The sequence below is a fragment of the Emydura macquarii genome, unplaced genomic scaffold, assembly GCF_026122565.2.
Source record: "Emydura macquarii macquarii isolate MOO-44397 ecotype Brisbane River unplaced genomic scaffold, CSIRO-AGI_Emac_v2 contig_1027, whole genome shotgun sequence".
Taxonomy (NCBI): Eukaryota; Metazoa; Chordata; order Testudines; family Chelidae; genus Emydura; species Emydura macquarii.
The window spans coordinates 11,296,204-11,312,908 of NW_027131164.1; the positions used below are offsets into that span (position 1 = coordinate 11,296,204).

The 16,705-nt window shown below is 41.5% G+C and overlaps 1 protein-coding gene across 1 annotated transcript in view; it reads right to left on the minus strand.

Annotated features, from left to right (window-relative positions):
- The window catches only part of LPIN1 (lipin 1), a 70,368-nt gene extending 60,518 nt beyond the window's left edge, over window positions 1-9,850 (minus strand). Inside the window, exon 1 of the mRNA XM_067544755.1 lies at window positions 9,833-9,850. The gene's annotated coding sequence lies outside the window, so the exon portion shown is untranslated. The remainder of the gene's footprint in view (window positions 1-9,832) is intronic.
- Between the last annotated feature and the right edge of the window lie 6,855 nt (window positions 9,851-16,705).

Sequence of the window (16,705 nt, forward strand, 5' to 3'; positions counted from 1 at the left end):
ACGTATAGGAACAAAGAATGTAGCCCATGTATAGATGATGGGTGACACTATCCTGGGAAGCAGGGACTCTGAAAAAGACTTGGTAGTCATGGTGGATAATCAGTTGAACATGAGCTCCCAGTGTGACATTGTGGCCAAAAGGGCTACTGCAAACCATGGATGTATCAAGTGGGGAATCTCGAGGAGAGGGGCACTGGTGCTACTGCTGCTGGAATATTATGTCCAGTTCTGGTGTCCACAATTCAAGAAATATGTTGAAAACCTGGAGATGGTTGGGAGAAGAGTCATGGGAGTGATAGACTCAAGGAACAAAATCTATTTAGCTTCACAAAGAGAATGTTAAGGGATGAGTTGATCACAGTTTAAAAATGCCTATATGGAGAACAAATATTTGATAAGTGGCTTTTCAGTCTAGCAGAGAAATGTATAACAAAATCCAATAGCTGAAAGTCGAAGCTAGGCACATTCAGACTGGAAATAAGGTATACATTTTATCAGTGCAGGTAATTAGCCATTGGAAAAATGTACCAAGGATTGTAGTGGATTCTCCATCACTAGCAATTTTTAAATCAAGACTGAATGTATTTCTAAAACAAGATGCTGTAGTTCAAACAGGAATTATTTTGAAGACGTTCTGTTATGCAGGTCAGACTAGATGATCACAGTAGTCCCTTCTGGCCTTAAAATCTAGGCTAACCAGATGTGGTTTTGCACTGTATGATAAGGTATTTTCCTTCCTTTCCTTGCACTTGCAAAATAGCTTCTCTGTAGATCATTTTTGTGGAACTAATGGGTCCCTCGAGAAGTTACCTGCTTGGAAAGTTCCATGACTTGAAGCTACAGGTTCTCAGAGGAAAGATTTTGAATCTCTCTTCTCCCCTTCCTCCCACCCCCAGCCAGCTCTGCAACTCAATTTAGAATCTCATCCCTAGCATCCTGAAAGAGGTTTCACTCCGAGAAATTTCTTTAAAAACACTGTGCTCCAGCATATTCGATTGCTAGATAAAAGAACTATTGTCAAATGTTGACCCCTTTGGTCCACAAATGATGAAAGGGAATATTTAAATTAGAGATGAAAGGCTATAAATCAACACTGGTGTAATTCCACTTGCATCAGTGGAGTTGCACCAGGGATGAATTGGGTCCCAGAGCTGCAAATAATAATGCCCAACTTACCCAAATGGAAAATGAAAAGTTAAAAACGCTTTCTGAGTCTTGATAAAAGTCAAAGCATTGCATTGCATTATTCTTTTCCACCATAGCTCAATATTCCTAAACTCATGAGTCCACTGGCATACCTGCTCAGACAATACATCTGTTGACATCTACAGAGGTTTCCAGGAATGCAAGATCAGATCCATTGGGTACATGTCTGGCAAAGCCATGTCAGTCCTCTTTTAGGAATCAACGTGGCATCTTCCACAAATGATGTCCTTATCAAACAAAGTAAATGAAGGATCTGTCACAGGTGTTAACCACACGCATGAGAAGTGAAGCATATGCCTGGGAGATATTACATTTTGAAAGCACAGCATAGCAATCAAAAGTAAAACACAATTAATGCTGTTCATTAAACAATCTACAAGGAAATGGTACAAACCTTTCTTTGGGGCCCTTCAGAGTTAGACAAAGAGCTATTATACTTCAAGGAGTATAGTATTTGCTTTACTCTTCCCATATCTTCTCTGGACTCTTGAATAGTGTGTTTAATCCAGGAAGGCAAGTAATATGTGGGAACTGACTCTTTGAGAACATTGCTTCTTTTATCTCTGTCGTGTCCACAGTTTCACTGGGCAGTACTGCTGCTGACACTGAATTAAACTACCCAGCAGTTTCTAATATTTTGTTTAGTTGACCTGACAAGTAGTTTCTGGCACCTGTGCATGATTTGTTCACTGTTTTAACTCATCATTATGTAAAACAATACCCCTTTTCAATGCTTTTTAGTGGTAGGCAAGAGTTCAACAACGGTAGCCAATTTAAGATAACGTGTAGATCTTTTGTATATTAAACCTTTTATTTTACTGTAATAGTCTGTGTATTGTTAAGGGTCTAACAGTGCTCCAATTGAAGTCAATAGTAAAACTCCCATGGGACTTTAAAATGACCTCCCTGAGATTTACATGGTAAGATGTCCAGCCTTTTGTGCTCTTCGCTCTAATACTAGCATTTCTTAGCTTCTAAATACAGTCTAGTACACAGATGTACATGCTAAGTACAGTAGTATCTGGGAGAGTGACTTAGTTGGGTCCATTGCTTGCCTGTGTCTGGGAGAAGCAGGCTTTCACAGTTTCTTCAACAGACATCTATGCAGCATCGTAATGAGCTTGTCAGGTATATTGCACGGGTGCTACCAGTGGTAGGAGCTATAGTGTAGACAGGACACAGGTGCTTTCACCATTCTGCTATCTAGGGGGGTGGGAAAGGGCAGCAGGAGCACTGGACCTCTTGAAGATTCCTGGGGATCCTCCAGGTTTGTGAAGACACCTGATGAAGGAGGGAGGACAAACCTAGTTCAGGGAAGAATTCTGAGATGCGACTTTCATGGCGTTTTCCTCATTCTCAGCCCTCTTTTACAGCTTTTACTGAGAGAATGGGGCAGCCTGGCCCTCTGTTATTTGTGCATTTTTTCACTTTTCCCTAACTCAAAAACAGCTGAAGAAAGTTTGCTCAAACTAAAAAGAAACACGCACACACCCCTCTGGACAGGAGGCTAAACACGAGACATTTCAACTCCAAAGAAGAGTCCGCTTCATCCCTGCAGCAGCAAAGGGACAAAGGTTAGGTAGCTTGCAACTCCCCTATTCAGTGGATGTGGGTGTCAGTGCTCCCACTGGAGTAGGTTAGGGCAATCCTCAGTGGAGGAATGTGGGCAATGCTTCAGTGGAGTTTTGAAGAGGCACAGAATAGCCAGGTTTTAGGTCTCCTTGGGCCACAACCCCTCCTACCTCAAATCTTCTCAACCCCTAAGCCCAGGGATGATAAGGAGGTGTTACAGAGCTGTCAGAACTGGCTTTTGCAGCTGGGCATAGATTAAAAGATGATCTAGTTCAGTATCTTGTCTTTGAGGCTACGGCTACACTGACGGTGGCAAAGTCACCGCCATCAGATCGATCGCTCTGGATCGACTGAGTGGTCAGTGCAGACCCGCTCAGTCGATCCAGAAATCGACCTACTAAGACCACCTTCGCAAGTGGCATAGCGCTGCATCGACGGAAACGCAGTTCCCGTCGGCGCAGTGCAGTGAAGACGGCACACAGAAGAGGAGCCTGGAAGTCGACAGGAGTTATGCAAGTTTTTTGCGTAGCTTGCATAACTCCCGTCGACTGCCGCCGAATCCCGGAGGTAAGTGAAGACAAGATCTGACAGTGGTCAGTACCAGATATTTCAGACGTTGGTACAAGAAACCTTGCATTATTAGGGAGTTTGGGGATACAAACCATTTTACAAATTAACTGGGGTTTGAGGAGTTCATAAAAATAAAAAATTTCATAATGCTGAATATCTCAAAATTACAATAGACCCGGTGCATAAATTACTGGATGGTGCACTTCATCGCTTGTTCTTCAAACCACTGCAAAGCGATTTCCAGTCATTGAAGGTATCAGAATGTGTAGGTTGACTTGTTCTTTATCAATATCACTTTTATTATGTGATTTTTTTTTTCTAATTGGGAAAAATGGTTTGTATAATTGGTTGTTTGTAAGACTGGCATCCGTAAAATCAAGATTCCTCTGTGACCTGCCTCAGTGAAATCTTGTGGCAGTGAGTTCTACAAGCTCTTTATCCATTGTGTGAAAATGGATTGGCATGAAAAAAATATCCTAGGCCTAAACATCTGGTCATCTCTTTTTGGTCCTACTTGAGATCAAAGCTAGTTTTATCTTACTGTTCCAGAGTTCATATGTGTTAGAAAACCTATAATTTCTCAATAAGATAATTATCAGAATTATACTGAAATCCTAGAAACAAGCCTACATATAGTTCAGACACAGAATTAGGTCATCCAAAACATAGTCCTAGAACAATAAATGTAGTAAACAGCAGTTCACCAATTCTGGGAATCAACTAACATAAGAACACAACTAAAGAGACCTTTTCTAATTTGTTCTTGACCAGACATGTTCCATCTCCAGCTTTAGATTGGAGAGTTGCTTAGTTTCTAATAGACACTGGTGACTTCAGGTTATATCTACAGCACAAAGTTCCCTGAATACATCCATGTAGCTCAGCAACTGGAGAAAAGGTGATTGGATAAATTGCAGTACTAGGACATTGTCTCTATCTAGTCTAAAAAGCAGAGGTGGGGCAAGCCAGACTTGGTTTTGTTATTGCAAAAACACCATTGTCATGTTTTGATTTTGGAAATCCAACTGTTGACTCTGGAACCACGGCTTGTAGGACTATAGAGAATTTTACCCTTTCCTAGTTCTCTTGCTCACAGGTGACTAGAACTGAGCAAAAAAAAATCAGAATTTTCATCACACCGGAAATTCCAATATTTCCACATTTGAAATGAGAGAAAGTTGAAATATCAAGTTTTTTTCACAGAATAAAACATTCAGAAAAAATTTCAATTGGGAAATGGTGAAATGTTTGATGCACTATGCCTCTCAGTCTGGGGGAGACTGTGTTGCATCATCAGAAATGTAATCTGGCCAGGAAGCTTGGGCCACAGGAAAGAATGGGCCATCATATATTCAAACAACTCCCATGAGGTAATGTGCCACCATAGAGAAATGCATTTTAATATTGAAATGATTCTAAGTGAAATGTTTTGGATCAGCTCAGCAAACTGAAATATTTCAATTTAGGTCAAACAGACTAAAAACGAAATATTCTATATCAGTTTTCCCAGGGGAAAATAAAAAATCTGCAACATATAATTTTTTGCATGGAAAATTTCAATTTTGCAGAACCTGCGTTTTCCATCAAAAAATAATTCTGATGGAAAATTCCCATCCAGCTCTATTTGTGATCATACTACTGATACAATACCTCATCTTTGTAATACTTACCCATCTCCTAGGAATGTAGTGAGAATAAGATTAAAAACATACAAGCCCCAGCATTCACTTTCTGACTATGCCTTGAAGGCAAAGAGCCAAGCACACTCATCACAGACAAAGACATAAATGCACCCAGAACTCTAAGATCAATATTACAAACAACTCAGTAATAGCCCATGGTAAACCAGCATCAGCACACTAAAGAGATACACACACACAGAGTGATTGAGGAACCTCTGTGACTTTGATCTGGATAAGCATTTGCCAGTTACCCCACTATGCCCTGCAGCTCTTCATCCACACAAAATCCCCTTCACCTCCAACATGTTCACCTCCTCCTCCACTCCGCAGCAAGCTCCCATCTCCTCTAGTTCATTTGCATAGATAGCAAATCTGCTCCCTCATCTGGAAACTTTTAGGGATATATCCCCTCCTGCCAAGAGGGCCTCTTGATCTTTTCTGTCTCACAACAAATAATTTCCCATCCACCCAACTAGCTCATAAGCCCACACCTTCCTAGACTTCTGCCTATGATTTCCAAAGTCAGAATGGGAGAAAAGAAACCTCTCTTGGAGAACCCCATCTCCTCAGGTGAGGGGGAAGAAGAGAGGCCTTAACACCTAAGGACACATCCTGAGTGGAGAGGGAGGAAGAATGAAAAGTGTCCCAGCCCAGAGACCTTGTCCCCTGGTTATGATGAGAAAAGAGAGTGGAAGAGAACTCAGGTTCCTAATCACCTCAATGTATTAATTTAGAAATCCTATGAGTGGCAGTCCATTGCTCTTTACATCCCTTCATCATCATAACATTTTGGAGAAGACCAATCCTGGGGCATTGTGGAGTCATTCTGCTCCACGGAGAGAACTAGAGAGGGCTGGTCTAGGGGGAACATGTCCCCATTTTCTCCCCCATTTTAGCCTGTAGGAATCCCTAGGAATTTTGGGACAGAGCAGTCCCTAAAGTGCAAGAACTGCAATTCTGCCTGCCATTGCACAGTCTGTGCAATGAAAAAAAAGCTCTTTGCACCCTTCCCCATACCGTGCACTGACACAAGAGTCAGGCATAATCAGCTCTGGGTATATTTATTTCAGTGCACAAGTAAAAAGTAATTGCAAGTATTGCATGTAGACACAAAAATAAAGAACATATATATGTCAGCATTCTTAACGAGGAAGTAATCGCATGCAGGAAATAACACAATTAGAGAAAAAAAACAACCCTGATATAACGCCACTGATGCCATTGGGATTGGCTCAGTTTGTTTATTCTTATGTGCAAGAATTTTTCTGAGAAAGTACATTGGAATCATTTACTTCAGTGGAATTATGCCAGGGATGACTTCGGCTCTTTCTCTTTGATCCTGACAAGTATATTTTACATGACACACTTATACTATGGACTAATTGGAAACTAACCAGAGACTTGTTTCCATTTCTGCTGCCCTTCCCTTAGTTCACAGGTAAATCTACCAGCTAGGAACAAGCTCTTTGCCCTTAAGCAAATTTAGATTTTAATTAAAGACGAAAGATAATCTTGTTTTAATATAACTTGCTTAGCAGAGCCTGCATGGTCAACACTGTGCATCACATACAAATAAAGCCAGTCTCTACCCTGAAAAGCTAACAATCGAAAAATGTTTGGGCCAGATTCTTAGCTCATGCAAATCAACATAGCTCCATTGACATCAGTGGAGTTCTGCTGATTTACATCAGCGGAGGATCCTCATCCATTATTTTAAATATTTTTACAGGCTACTTAAAACATGCATGTGTTTCTGTATATACCACCACATAGGTAAAACAAAAGAAAACCAAAAACCAGATGCAGAAGTGTCTAGCTCCAGAGAGCACAAAGGCCTGCTCAGAAAACATAGACAGGAAACACATTTAATAGAATAAACAAACAAAACCATATCCACAGGTAGGTCAGAGCCATGGCAGCATACACGTCTGCTTCTGAGCTACACACTATGAACACCTCTCTCATTTTGCATTATGGACATAACCAAACAAAGCTTCCAAGGTAGTCATCATGGTGATAGCAGATGCCACTCCTCTATAACCGTAGGTGAGAGCCCAGCTCCTTCTCAGTGTTTTTATTTCTGTATTCTCCAGTTTGGATAGAATTTGGGGGCTGGACTAGATAACCTCCAGAGGTCCCTTCCAACCCTAATATCCTATGAATCAGGTATTCAAGTAACTGCAAAGGGCTTTGACTAAATTATAGTTTGACTCATTTAATTCTGTTTACCTCAACTCCCTTTGTAGATTCAATTGGATATTGTGTTCCTCCCTTCCTGTTCCAAGCCATTGTATGCTGTTAAGCAGATGACCTCTCATTCCAGAAGCAGCTTCACTTTAACGTTAACGTGATTTGTGTGTCAAATGTTTTGAGGTCTCTGTTTCATTTCTAGAGAGAGTCGGATTCCTAATCTCCTGTGATTTTGTTTTAATGTAACGTTTTTGAAGGCAGCTATTCTTACAAGATTATTTTGCCCCTTCTTTTTTCTATATGCAACATTCCAGTAGTATACAGGATAAAGGGTGGGGTCTAGCTAAATGCACCTGCAATGATATCAAAGAAACAGGCAATCAAAATCTAACTCAGACAAACCATACATTCAAAATGTATTGTAATAGTACAGAATCATAGAAATGTAGGGCTAGAAGGGATCTCAAGAAGTCATCAAGTCCAGCCTCCTGTTCTGTGGCAGGACCAAGTAAACATAGACTATCCCTGACAGGTGTTTGTCCAACCTGTTCTTAAAAACCTCCAATGACAGAGATTCTACAACTTCCCTTGAAAGCCTATTCCAGAGCTTAACTACCCTTACGGTTAGGAAGATTTCCTAATATCTAACAAAGTCTCCCCTGCTGCAGATTAAGCCAACTACTTCCTGTCCTACCTTCAGTGGACATGGAGAAAAATTGATCACAGTCCTTATTTATAATAGCCCTTCACATATTTGAAGACTATTATCGAGTGACACCTCCCAAAGTCTTCTTTTCTTAAGACTAAACATGTCCAGGTTTTTTTAATGTTTCCTTATAGGTCAGGTTTTTTAAATCTTTTATCATTTTTGTTGCTCTCCTCTAGACTCTCTCCAATTTGTCCACATCTTTCCTAAAGGATGGCACCCAGAATTGGACACAGTACAACAGATGAGGCCTCACCAGTGTCAAGTAGATGAGGACAATTACCACCCACGTCTTATATACGACATTCTGTTAATGCACTCCAGAATGATATTAGCCTCATATTGTAAAAGCATCATATTGTTAACTCATCTTCAATTTGTGATCTACTATAGCCCCCAGATCCTTTTCCACAATACTATCACATAGCCAGTTATTCCCGATTTTTTGTTGTGCATTTGATTTTTCCTTCCAAAGTGAAGCACTTTGCTATTTGAATTTCATCTTGTTGAATACTAACCAATTTTCCAATTTGTCCAGGTTATTTTTAATCCTAATGCTGTCCTGCAAAGAGCTTGCAACGCCTCCCAGCTTGGTATCATCTGCAAATGTTATGCTCTCCACTCCATTTTCCAAGTCATTATGGAAAATATTGAATAGTACCAAACCCAGGACTGACCCCTGCGGAACCCCACTAGATACCATCTCCCAGTTTGAGAGAAATAACTGCATTTGGAGTACAGTATTTCAGTGAACATAATTGCAGGAATAAATTCTTCACACTTATAATACAAACAAATATGGGTGCATATCACAAATGCAGGTGAGATTGTGTTGGAAAGTTCAGAATCTCATCTGGATGCAAATCCAAACTTCTTCAGAAACTTCCTTTTGAGGTGAAGAGGTTAGATCTGAAGCACTGGTTCAGACCTTCCTTAGTTACCAGTAACCTGATTTCTAGCAGCACCAGTATCATCTGAGCTTCTCTCTAGTAGCCGAGCTCTTTCCCTGACTGTTATTCTGCAGGAGTTTTGGATTCCCAGGTCATCACTTTCTTTACACAGCTCATCCACTGAGATGAAGGTCCAAATCTAACCCATTCCAGCTGTGGTTCATCTTCATTCCAGTCACCCATGTGTCCAAAACATCTTCATTGCATTGTCAATTCCAGATTAAACATATAGGGCTATATTCTGCACTGGTGTAAATTGGCATTGCCCCATTGAAATCCTGACCCCAGTCTGTCCTATCTAAACAAAAAGTCTGCCAGGCTGCATCATGAGACAAAGATGAGTCAGCCACAATCACCGAGAGCAGAGTTGTTTCCCAGTAGGTCTGGATCATGAACTTCCCCCATCAGATTTCAGACAGGTCTACTTCTAAACTTCCTTCCCCTCCAGCACAGTGAGAGTATTTCCCAGCAACAGTTTATTTTTTCTTGAGAAATATATTCTAAAGACATTGACAGAATTCTTCAGTGGTTGCCTTGATCTTCCTCTTTTACTGCGTCTCTCCTTGTAATGGCAATGCAATGACAACCCTAACCATGCCTGCGAAGTGGAATTCTCTCTCCCCCCACATCATCCTGGTTCAATGGTTCTCTTGTGTGAGTCTATTCTCATCTCCCTAGGCAAGTTCTTCAAAGTTTCCTTGCTGCTGCCACTTTCCCCTTACCTGCTAGTGACAACCAAATGAGGGTGACCTGTTTCTGCACAGCCTCACCAACTGGCAGGGAGGTGTTGGTAACAGATGCAGACTATTAGGCTGGGATATGCAGTGTTGGAATAATGGAAGCTGGGGCAGGAGCTGAATGTAGCCCTGTCTCCCCGTACAAGGCCCAGAACCAGCCCAGTAACTGTAGGTACTACAGTTAAAATAAATATCGATAACAACTGAGATCACACTCACATTCAAGTTACGAGTCCAGACGTTTCGGATCCAACCAGGATCCCTCATCAGTGGAATCTAAAAGCAAATAAATAAAAAGAAATGGTGAGAAGTAAAATTTAGCCATTAAAATGGGTTGGCACATCCATGCATCAATGAACTCTCTCTCTGGAGTTTCTCTGCATCTCCTCCTGCTCCTTTCACGCGGTGTATATTGCCATTAGGTCCATTATAACCTTTTAGCTATATTGAAAACAAGTCTCAAAAATGTCTGCTTTTTTCCCTAGTTCTAGAAGTCCATTTTTGCACCACTTTGCAGGAGCACCGCGCCACCCAAGCCAGAGTGCCTGGGACCACTGTTCTCTGCGAAATCTGACAAAGCCTGGGCTTGATCAGACTCTCTACTCTTGACCACTGCAAAGGATAGAGGCTGGGTTGTGAACCCACATAACTTACTTTTCCACCCTGTTTGAGGACAATAGGGGACAGATTCATTCCCCCAGCCCAGCCCATGTTCACTGCTCTGGTGAAATATAGGGGCCACTAATGTACTCTAAGGGGCCAAGAAAGAATTTCCTCAAAGCAGACACAGCATAGGGCTGCCATAGGTGTTTCAGCCCCCTTGGAGCAGCCCAGAAACCAGAAGGTGCAAAGGTGACATAAAGCCATCTCGCTCTGCCCCTCAGCACCCAGGATTGCACCTTCCATTCTGTGCCTCCAGGAGGCGCAGCAGAGAATTGATCCCTAGGACTGGGTCTAGCCCCAGCACAGAAGTACAAGAGGGTGGGAAAGGTTTCTGGCACCCTGGCTCACCCCCACCATCATCTAAGCATCCATCCATCACAGTTAGCCCTACATGTACTAAATATCAAATGCAAAAATGTTATTCAGCTGGTGTGTTGGACTGCTGCTTATCCCACTGTTCATAGTTTTCTACCTGTCATACTCCACTGTTCATTGTCTCTGTAGGTAGGCACACGTGTTAATACTTTTTAAAAAATCACATACCAGGAAGGAACTCACATTTAGTCCTTCCGGGTTCTCATCCTCATAAAAATGTCTGTGGTTCAATAAACTTAGCCCCTTGTCCTGCAAGGATTGCTGTACCCATTTAATTTTGTGGACTGTGAGTGAAATCCTGGCCCCATTGATGGCAGTGGCAAAACTATGATGGCACCGCTCACAGTGCGTAAAGTTAAGCAGATACGTCAGTGTTTGCAGAATCACAACCTTAGTTAGGGTGGCAGACAGCAGCCGTATCTTGGCCTCCTTCTGCATAGGTAATATTTTCATAATAGTGTAGGAAATAATGAATCCGTGTATAAAGCACACCATGGCAGTAAAACATAACAAAATGAATTAATATGTAGTAAAAATATTTAAAAGCCTCCCACTTTGAAAGAGATTAATAGAAATGAGGGACTCCATTAATAAAAGAAGGGAAAATGGACTGGAAAGAAAGACATTAATCATATAGGATCCATAAATATGGTGTTAACTAAAGCTGAGCAAATCCTTTAAAAGATTTTCCATCAATATTAAATCAAATTCAAATATGGCCATGTTTGCAGTCTTTATGTGTTCTGCACACATTCAAATTCCCAAGCTTCTTAGGCATGAATGCTTACAAAAAATTAATGTTACAGGAGAACCTCAGAGTTACAAACACCTCAGGAATGGAGGTTGTTTGTAACCCTGAAATGTTCTGAAAACATAATGGTTGCGCTTTAAAAAGTTGATACATTGACTTAATACAGCTTTGAAACACTATATGAAGAAGAAAAATTCTGCTTTCCCTTTATTTTTAGTAGCTTATGTTTAACACAGCACAGTACTGTATTTGCTTTTCTTTTTTCCCCTCTGTGGCTGCCTGATCGTGTACTTCTGGTTCCAAATGAGGTGTGTGGTTGACTGGTCAGTTCGTAACTCTGGTGTTTGTAACTGAGATTCTACTGTACTTTTGAATTAACATTTTTTAGTTATAGAACACCCAAAAGGATTCCTGTCCTAACAAACCTAATTTAGGCATGCCTAAACAAGTAAGAACAAACACCAACAGGGGAATCAGAAACAGAAGAACAAGTAATAAGTTCACAGTAATCACAGTAATAAGTTTACCCAGTTCTGATAGGTGCCATTCTTAAAGATTCCATTAAATATGTATGTGTATTACACACACCCTATAGATCTATATAGATAAAGATATTGGGATAACACGGTCTGTGGGTGACAAGGTGTGACGACATGTACAGACCCCTCACAAAGACTAAGGGAGTGAAGGAGCAGTACTGGGCCAAGAGGGCCCCACCTCTCAGCACCTGCAGAATACGCTACAAATGGAGAATCTGCTCAGAAGAGGACTTTGACAGGCAAGCGGCAGGGAGTGTGAAGGAGAAGCTGTTGGAAGGGAGGTAGCCCATTTGCATCTTCTGGAGACAGTGAACCAAAGAAGAAGGATTTGGCTTGTGAGTATGACCCCAACCAAGAGGGTAGGGGCATGACACTTTTCTCTCCCCCACTCCTTGCTGAGTGAGACTAACTTAACACTGGGGAGAGAGCTGGGGAATATTTATTTGACCAACTGAGCTACTGAGACTGATTGGGAACTCCCTACTGGGGGAGGGTGATGGAGGCTGCAACAATGCCCCAAACCTAAGAGAGAGTGGAGGGAGTAGGAAGTGGCCCAAGGAAGGTTGGTCAGGTGGACCAGGGAAGAGGCAACTGGGACACTCCATGCCTCTCCCCCTGGGGCCCTAGGCGGGGACCTGGTGGAACAGTAGGGTCTCTCTACCTTCCCCTCTCCCTCTTCATCCATGTACGGAATGATGGACTGCAGTTTGACTGCTGGGCCTGCTAACTGTCAGGCTAGCCCTTCCCAGTACTTTAGGGGTGGAAAAACTGTTAAGCCCTGGCCTGCCCACTAAGCTTGCTGGCGTCTGAGTGAAACCTGCTGCACATGGAAAGTAAGTTTTAGGAGGAATCTGAGTGATAAGAAAGTGGTAGTTTGGCAAATAGCTCTTTGGTGTGTATAATAATATCTTGCACCTAAAGAGGAACCTTCTATTTAAGGATTGCAATATGATGTTCAAACATCAAGGTACTGAACCTCAAAACACCCACATGAGATCATTAAGTATTATTAACCTCATTTTCCAGTCGAAGAAACGGAAGCACAGAGAAATTAAATGGTTTACCCAAGGCTACACAGGAAGTCAGTGTCAGAAGCAGATCTCTTAACAACCAGTCCCTGAGCCTTAATTATAAAGCCATCTTCCCTTCCTCAGAAGCAATGTAGAAAGAGAGGGTGAACAGAAGAATAGTCTCTGGGTAAATTAAACATTGAAACATGAGAGTTTACTGTGTGCAGATGCTGAGTTTACTCTGCTGTGTTTCCATATTGGCTGTGCTTATTTGAGTTCATGACAGTATCTTGATACTTTGGCAACAGTCATTTTACCTAATTAAAGCTGATGTCGTGAAAACATTATACAAGATGATAGAAAGGAGAGGATTTTTTCAAACATCATTTAAAGGTTAAAAGACCCAGCCGAGCATCCAATACAAAGAGCTAGGAAATATAAAGCATATTCTAGTCAGCAGAAGACGAGGCCGTAAATCCCATTCTTGGTTTGGCTGATGATGCTTTTGAAATAAAAAGGAATACTAATGCATTCTATGAGTGTGGGAGTCCAGCCCTTGTCCAGGGGAGCCCTGTCTGTCTGTGTGAGGGAGGCCATGCTCTGTGTCCCTGTAGTGCCTTGTCTGGGACAAAGTTTCTGCCATCTCTCTTGATTTTCTTTCCCTTCCCTTTGCTATAGTTCTCTTTTCCTCCTCAAGCCTTTTCTTTCTGGGTTTTTGTTAACGCTCTCTTGATGTTACTCACTTTTCCTCTTGTTTCGTAGCTCCCCCTGCTCTATTTCCCCACCCTCCAGAAGGTTTACATGCTGGATCAGGTGGGGGATGCAGCTGTGCCTCCATAGGGCTAGGCTGCAGAGGCTCGTGCAAATGAATTGAGTTCTGCAAAAGCTAAGAAGGTTTGGGTGGCAGATTGACACCTACACATGTAGTCCAGTCTAGAGGAGCTGCTTGACCCAGAACCCCAGGAACATGTATACAAGGGCTGGATTCTGAGTCATGCATATTTATCTACCCCTACAGTCTTCTTTCTCTGCCCTGGACCTACTGGATTAGCCTGGAGCCTAAATAGCTTTAAAACACTGTTCAGTTGAGTAAAACTAATTTTAAAATAAGAAAAGGTCTATACTTATGAATAGGTTAGCTCTTTTGACCAGCGATAATGTAAAAACAATTGTTCTTAATGAGTTAGACATGCCATGAAGTAAACACATTTCAGAACCCCTGTAGCAGGAATTGCTACTGGCAAACGTAACAATTCATTCGTAGAAGCCAACAGTATGTTGCAATAAAGTGAGGTAATCATACAATAGTTCCACTGCCTCCCAATTCAAATCCTATGAAAAAGATGAAACAGGCACAGTCCTGAAAACATTCTGTGTATGCAGATGTCTCAATCACGTGGCAGTCTGGGATCCCTGACAATAGTTTAAGGGCACAGTTCAGTACTAGATGACACTCCTTTTACAAGTCCATGCAAATAAGATATGAAAACCATGTAGCTTAATACTGTGGTTGAGTATTATTTGATAATTGGGACCAAAGATTTAATCAAACATAGAAAATGCTTGGCTAATGTCCCATCCAGCTTACATTTCAAAAGCAACTCTAAAACTAAAGCAAATGTTTTATTATTATTATTATTATTCAGCACCCAAACTAGTGGGGAAATTTAGCATCTACCAAGTGGCATCTTGTTGACTCTCCTCTTTGTCAAGATATTTATTAAAAACCTACCACCTAGCTTTCATATTCAAGAGGCTGAGAATACTAAATAGGAAGAAGTAAGAATAATTTTAAAGAAGATATGATGTGCCAGATTCTGTCTTCAGTTACACCAGAGTAAATCCATGGACATTCTCTTGGTTTCAGATAAGGAAGGATGATCTTCTGCTTAAGGCAGCAAAATGGGACACAAGAAATCAGGGTTCTGTTTGCAGCTTCTCCTCAGAATTCCTCTATGACCTTAGGCTTGTCTCTCTGTCTTTCGGTTCCCAACCTGTGAAATGGCAATAATACTTCCTACCACTTAGGCTGTTGTCAGGATAAATTGATTAATGACATGAGAAAATTCAGAAAATGAGAAAATAAATAAATTCAGCCGCGTACTAGAGATGTAACAAAGCAGAATTTGTCCTGGTTTCCCTCATCCTGCCACCCACTACAAGGATGCAAATCCCGTTCCACTGAATGAGAGGTAGACCTGGGAGCAGAACTGGGAGCATTAGATCAAGCTGTGCTCTCAGTTACCAGGCCACCTGTTTCATAGATTCCAAGGCCAGGAAGAATCACTGTGATCATCTAGTCTGACCTCCTGTATAGCACAGACTATAGAACTTCCCCAAAAGAATTCCTACAGCAGATCTTTTTTTAAAAATCCCATATTGGTTTAAATATTGCCAGTGATGGAAACTCAACCACAAGCCTTGGTCATTTGTTCCAATAGTCAATTACCCTCACTCCTAAAAATGTACTGTTCGAGGCCCAGTGCAATTTGAGTTGCCTGACCTCTGTCCTACAGGCTTAGCATAGCTGCAGGGCTATTCTGACCTCTGCAGCATGACATCTTTCAGTTGGCAGAGATGAATAGACTAACTGAGTAACCTTGCAGATGTCTCCGTTTCTGCATACCACAACACATAGTAAGACAAAATACACAACATGTATGCTTGCAGCTGCACATAGATAATGGTGATGGGAACAACAAGTTATCTTTGAACGTCGGGGGGTACACTTTTTCACTGTCAAGGGGCATATTTTTACCCCACCCCTCCTATCACCAGATGTTGTTTTGACAACTCCAGTTACCATGGTGAGAATGGAATGTAGTCAAGGGTGAAAACCCAATGTAGGAAATTAGCATATATGATAATGAGTAGAGAGGTAATTAGGTGAAAGTTGTTTATGGAAGGGTATAAGAAGTTACCACTTAGACAAAGAGGTGCGCACCATCAACACCTGACTCCGCGGGAGGTGCTGCCGGTCAGACCACAGGATCCACTGACTCCCTGGCGGGGCCCCTGAAGAAAGCTGTTCCTGTATACAGCCTTCTGAGTGACTGCTTAGCTCTCCAGGCTTAGTGAGTATGATATATTGGAGTTAATTTTAAGCTTTGTTTTCAGCTAGTATATCTATAAAAAACCTTGCACATTAAACCTTATTGATCTGCAAATCGGGTGTACAGTGTCTCACTGGTATCCACTCTGATCACTAAGCGTCCAGTATCAACATGTCCACCTTATTTCCAGTCTGAATTTATCTAGTTTCAACTTCCAGCCATTGGATTGTGTTATACCTTTCTCTGCTAGACTGAAGAGTCCGTTATTAAATATTTGTCCCCCAAGTAGGTACTTAAAGTTTGTGATCAAGATACCCCTTAACTGTCTCTTTGTTAAGCTTAATAGATTGAGCTCCTTGAGTCTTTCACTATAAGGGATGTCTTCTAATCTTGTAATCATTCTCATGGCTCTTCTCTGAACCCTCTGCAGTTTATCAACATCCTTCTTGAATTGTGGGCACCCAGAAGTGCACACAGTATTCCAGCAGGAGTCACATGAGTGCCACATACAGAGGTAAAATCACTTCTCTATTTCAATTTGAGATTCCCCTGTATATGCATCCAATGTTGAGCTGATTATCCACCACAACCCCAAATCTTTTAAAGAGTCACTGCTTCCAAGGATAGAGTCCCCCATCCTGTAAGTGTGGCCTGAATTCTTTGTTCCTAGATGTATACATTTACATTTAGCCGTATCAAAA